General features: G+C 40.6%; 1 long non-coding RNA gene across 5 annotated transcripts in view; it reads right to left on the bottom strand.

Annotated features, from left to right (window-relative positions):
- Positions 1-209: 209 nt before the first annotated feature.
- Positions 210-6,000, bottom strand: part of LOC109146152 — a 21,080-nt gene continuing 15,289 nt past the window's right edge. For 4 of the 5 annotated variants that reach the window (XR_002047993.3, XR_002047995.3, XR_002047996.3 and 1 more), the window contains 2 exons: positions 5,113-5,231; positions 210-4,716 (listed from right to left, as the gene is read on the bottom strand). This is a non-coding gene — a long non-coding RNA (uncharacterized LOC109146152). The remainder of the gene's footprint in view (positions 4,717-5,112; positions 5,232-6,000) is intronic. The other variant, XR_002047994.3, reaches the window with a different exon arrangement.

Genomic DNA, 6,000 nt, shown 5'->3' with positions numbered 1-6,000 from the left:
CTGGAATGATGCCAGTCCAACACCTTTCACATTTTCAGGTGCATTTGTTAATTCTTCGTTTTCATTTTCCTACCTCATTTTTCTTACATACATTCTTTTGTATTACAAAAGAAAAAAATCATCTATTATCATTGTCAGTATCTGTTTCCAATGTCTGCAGAGAGTGGGAGCCTTCACCCTCTGATATTTTTTCTCGCGTGTATTTACTGTTAATATTCCATTTCAGTCTTTCCATTTCTTTACTCACATTTTGCCACACTTCACTGCCTTCTTCCCAATGTTGCTGCGTTCTTGTTGCAGCCTCTATTTCCCCCCAGTGTTGTGCTAGCTCGGTGCTGACTGCTATGTAGCAATCACATCCCAACAGCATTACAGGGCTGTGTCAGATCAGAGACACACAGGAGTCATATCAGATGTACCACACTCTTCTTATACGGTTACCTATGAGGTGCAGTAGCTGAGGCACAGAGTTCTATTAAGAAAAATGCCTAAGGACTTTTAGAGGAAATATAGGGAGCTGAAGAAAACCAATGTTTCAAATAAAAGAGAAGGGTCTCTTCCATTTAACAAGGTAGTGGAAAAAAGAAACTGTGTTAGTGATATTGCAAGCCACTGAAAATTGAGTGATTCAGACTTAGAAGCAGCCAACAATTGCCTCTCATATATACCTTGGTCTCGGTGAAAGCAGTATTTCCGTCCTTCCCTCTTTAGGCTGTGGTCCTGTGGCCATCACCAGCTTGGCAGAGGCTGGAAATGTAATCAGGCAGTGCAAGGAAACGAGGCAGATGTGCACCTATGCTTTGGGGTCCATAAGAGCTGGTGTATTGGGCCTGAAGATTACTGAGAACTTTCTGTGATCTGCTCAGCCACAGCTGATGCTGTGTGTTGGGTTAAAAGTCCTTCCTCTTGGGTTGCACAGGGAGCATGGCTTAGCTCAAAGGGGAGAAGAGGAAAAGAAGATAACAGCCCAGGTAGAAACACTTCACCTGTTCGCCCAGACTAGGAGCCTGGAGATCAAAGAGGCTGCACACATTTCAAGTAGATTCAAGGTAGAGAACTGCTTTATGGCTTACAGTAATGGGCTGTTTTTCATGGATTCTAATGTTTAACACAAAATAGAGAAGGAAAAAAAAAAAAAAAGAGAAGAAAAACCTTATTTGACCAACCTGTAATTCTTTTCCAATGGACTTTAAATGTTTAAGTGGAAAGAGATATCCCTGGCTAGCCTTCCATAGCCTGAACATGGAAATAAATATAACTTTCCTATAATGATTTGTTCCAGCACATCCTTAAACAGCTGACTGCTCTGTTTTGTTTGATAATAAGTAGATATAAATGTTAAAAATGAACCAGAGACAAAATAAAATCTGCACATGAGTATATAGCAAGAGGGAAGAGAAAACCATGTTGACTGAACAATATGGAATAAAAAGAGAATAGATATTTCCATCATTTTCTTATTTGCAATCATACGGAGAAATCTTTCAAATACAGAAAATGCCCTGTCTTATAGATTTTGTTCCACAGCTTGCCATTACAGAATAGTTTCCCAAATATCAAGTAAAAATAAATTTAGGGGAAAAAAAGATTACTTCATGGTATCCATTCAAGAATTTTGCGCAATACAGTGACAGTAGACTGCCATCCTCTTACGTAAATATATAAACTATGCCAAGGAAAAAGAGTGTTGGTAAATGTAATAGTTAATACACCATCTATTGTTCTGATAGTCACCGAGCATCCCTAGAAATTAGGTGCATTTCTATTCAACCATCACAATTTCTCTTTCCCTTCAGCCCTACGAGTACTAACTGGAATGTCAGGGCAGGAGTTGATTATGCAGCTTTGGCGGCGAATTGGTTTGTATCCAAACATAAAATGAGTTATCTTGCACAATGATGCGAGGGGATTTAACTTTGCTGAGTCAAATTTCAGTAAAGCAAACAGACCCAGAGGGTCAAATGAATTAAAGGTACTGTGTCACTGTAACAAAACTATATTGCTAAACAAGCTTTGGATAGGGTTTGAGGTTTCAAATGCTTGTTTATTCCTGTGGCAATATGGATCACACAAAATCTTTTAAACCCTTTGTTAAAGATAGAAAAATATAAGGGAAAAAAAGAAGACTAAAAGTACTTAGAATGCAGAAAAATAAGGCTTTAATTTTAAAACTCCAATTTTCATTCACTATTTAAAGTCTATGTGAGAAAAGCACCATTCTTTAACAGGCTTAGATATAGTAAGAAAGACAAAGTATTGGGTTTTCTATTTCAGAAAAGAGAGTTATTCAGTTCACTGAGATAGGCTGGGACTTCTACTGGAGCTGTTGACAGAACCAGTCCTCCCCTGGAGAGGCATGGCCGTATGGGCAAGGGACAAAGGCAGCACAAGAGCTGCAGGGGCAGGGAGCTCAGCCTCTCTCTCTGGTGTTGGCACTGAATAGCAAATTCATTGCTAGAAAAACTTCACGACAATGTATTGACTGTTGGTTACATGGAAACATGGAAATTGCAGCAATGCCCTGCTGTCTCTAACATAGCTTTTTGGAAGCTGTTTGTTAACAGCATTACAGCAGCTCTCCAAAGGACATAGCTTTAATGTTTCAAGCAGATTTTTCTCAAATAGAAAACAAAGGGAAACACACGTGAAAAAAGAAAGAACCAGCAAGGGAAGGAAAAGCACAAACCAGCCAGTCGTGCTTCTGCTGTCTACCTATCTTTCTGCAGTTTGGATCAAATAAAGCATCCTTGCAGCTCAAGATTTGGGTCACCAGGGAGTCAGAATAGCCCACCCACTCATGATTTTGCTCATTAGCAATGTTTACTCTACCGTATCAATTTTGCCCCTGTGATGGTCACAAAAAATAGTCGGTTCTAGGAGTGTGTCCTCCACACACACCACCCCCCTCTCCCATGCAGACTTTGAATGTGATTTATCCTAAGATAAGAACTCCAGGTGGGAATTGCAGGAGGAGCTGTCTGAATGCTTGCATAATTAATGCATTCCAGAGATGGGGGAATGGTGATGATTGTGATTGATCTTGGTACACGTGGGCCTGCAAAAGGGTACAAAATGCTCCTGGAGACTGGGCCAACTGGGCAAACTGATCTCCAGAGCTTGCAGGGCAGCTTCCAGGTGGATCCCACTCCAGCAGGGATGGGACACCTGCAGGGTACATCCAGCCCCGGGAACACTCCGTTTTGGACAGGGGAGTTAACAGGGCTAAGATCCAGCCACATGTGGAGATAAAATCCTAAAGTAGCTCCGTGGGTGCTTTGCTGCTTTGCAATTGTGCTTTCTGCAAACCTGCACGTTTCCAGCTGTACCTGCTTATGTTACAGCCCTTTAGACCTGCTGGTATAATACACTGCATTGGCAATACTTAGGTACTGTATTAGCAATAAATCTCATCAAAATCACCCACATTATCAGTGTCATACTTCTTGCACATGACTGAAGAGTCTTCTCTCAACTGCTCTGCCAGAGCACTGCTGAGTCTAGTCTCACTTTTTTTTATCTTTTCTGGACATGATTCCAGCATAGTCCTTGGGGCTTTTCATTGGGTCTTGTTTTCTTAAAGAAGCTGTCATTTTGTGTTTAATTCTCACTGATCTTCGCAAATTGTTTTATGTAACAGTCTGAGCTGTACACTGGTCACCTTGAACTACTTAGAACATAGGCCTTGGCACAACAGGATCTAATTTTTCTTGTTTGCAAGGACATTCCTTATCTTCCCTAAGGAATAAAAGTCTGTATTGTGGTCACTAAAGATATTAGAATGCTTTTTATAAGATTAAATGCATTAATACCACTGTCCTGTCTAAACAATATGAAATTGTATCATTCAGGACTTTTTACTTGACACATATTCTCAAGGGGAACTAGTGCAAAACAATTCAGACATGTCTGACAGGCTGTAGGGGAAAATGTGCTGTGGTTAAAAATTCTGGTGTTTTCTGTGACAAAGCCTACATCTTGCAAGTTTGGTGTAAGGACTTAAAAGCTGATAGAAGACAGATTTTGTATCAGTGACAGGTATTTAAAAAGTCACTGTGCATATTTAATAAAGATGACTTTGATTTCAACAGAATACTTTCCTAAAAGGTTTCATTTGCTGTGGATGGACATGAGCTGTAAGAGGTCTAGTCAACAAAAGAAAAGGAGGGGTCTCCCTTCCTCAGGTCCCAGCAACACAGATGTCCAAATCAAGAGTACAGAGGACAGAGCTGCTAAAATGCACTGTGAAGAACTTCTCAGACAGAGATACTGGATATCAAACTTACTCTAGGTGAGAAATGGCATCATAAGAAGGAACTGGGGAGTTAGGGTGGTCCAGCCAAGTAGATTGGAAGCAAAGAATGTCATACTGGGGAGTGAGCAAAGAGCTAATCAGATTGGGAGATCAGGAGCTGGGATCCACTGTGACTTCCTGTAGGAGAAGATGGGGTCTGGAATGAAGTGGGGAAAGAAAAGGGACAGGGATGGTGAGAGGCTGGAGGAGACACAGTGGGTTACCTTACATCTGGAATATACATCTATCGAATTACTTGCCATCCCAGCCAACAAGCAAATCCTCAGTTCATGTTTCTCACCAGTGCCCATCAGCAATCCTCTTCTGGGAGTGCTTTACTCAGAGGATGACAACCCGTGACTGGTAGTGGCACTCCATTAACTCAATTAGCAGAAATCTGTGCTGATACTGCAGTTGTTCATCTGCTGAGGAGAACAAGGAACCAGGATAAAATTAATCTCTTTCCAGCTTGTTTTAATTTTTCTTTTTTTTCTGTTTAAGAAAATAAATAAAGAATTTGTTAAAGAACATTACTGAGATTGCTAAGTAAAGCAATTGAAATAGGAAAGAGAAGAATCAAATAAATTATGTTTATTCTGCTTAATTAATTTTTTCTAATGTGATATTAGGAGCTTATCTCCCCTGCTTATCCCATTCTGGTCCGATAAGTAATTAGCCCAAACTCATTTAGAGCAGTGAATATGCTAGTACAACATAAATATTTCTTCCAGTATGTTTTTTTTTCATGTATTTGCTATACAGGCTTATTTTGCGCTCTCTGTTAGTACAGTGGAAAAACAAGAATGCAACTGTGCACTCACCCTGATTTATCTGTTCTGGACATTGTGCCTGCTGCCCTTACATTTAATCTCAGGCTGTGCAGTCTCGTCACAGACTCTCTTCTCTCTGGTCACAGACTCTTTCCATCTCTGCGTGAGATCTAGAATATTTTGGAAGTGACTTATGGAACAATAATGCCATGGTAATTTCCTCAGATATCTCCAAAATACAAAGGACCCTTTGCTCACTCAGAGGAGCAGCTTATTGCTGCCTAAGAGGAAAATGGAAAGCTAATCATATTTTTCAAAGGAAAATAGGGGCCCATATTTGTGTCTTGGCTCGCATTCCCTCTCTCTTTGAAACAAGCCTTAATGTTCCAGCTTACGTAAGCTATGGCTGAACCTGCCAGATCAGCCTAGAGAAACAAGGTCTCCTATCAAAACTTATTGTTTTCAGACATGAAATTAATCCAGTATTAATTCAAGAAAACTACTGAAATTGTTGAAGAGTCTTAGCTGTTCCCAGTGCTTGCAGCTGCTCCACCCAACCAATAACCTGCACAAGGGCAGAGCTGCAGCTGGAACCCGAAGGAGAAATCGTTTATTAGCAAATTTCAACAAAAGGTGGACATTGTCCAGTTGTTCACTGTGGCAGGGGCTCTCAGCATGGAGCTGGCTGTCATGGCCATAGGACCAGGGCACAGGAGAAGGTGAGGCAGGGCAGGCAAGAATGCCACTTGCTTAATTTTGTCCCCAGTTAGTGCTGGGAGCTTATCTCCACCTCTTGTCACAGCCCAGCCTGTTAGGGAATTAACCCAACCTCATTTACATCAGAGAATATTCTAATACAGTCTAAGTATGTCTTTCAGTCTATAATTGAATGCTCTAATTATATAACAAATTTGAATGTCACAATGTAGATTTGCTTCA

The sequence above is a fragment of the Corvus cornix genome, chromosome 1A, assembly GCF_000738735.6.
Source record: "Corvus cornix cornix isolate S_Up_H32 chromosome 1A, ASM73873v5, whole genome shotgun sequence".
NCBI classification, from domain to species: domain Eukaryota; kingdom Metazoa; phylum Chordata; class Aves; order Passeriformes; family Corvidae; genus Corvus; species Corvus cornix.
This window is presented reverse-complemented; position numbering and strand designations above follow the sequence as displayed.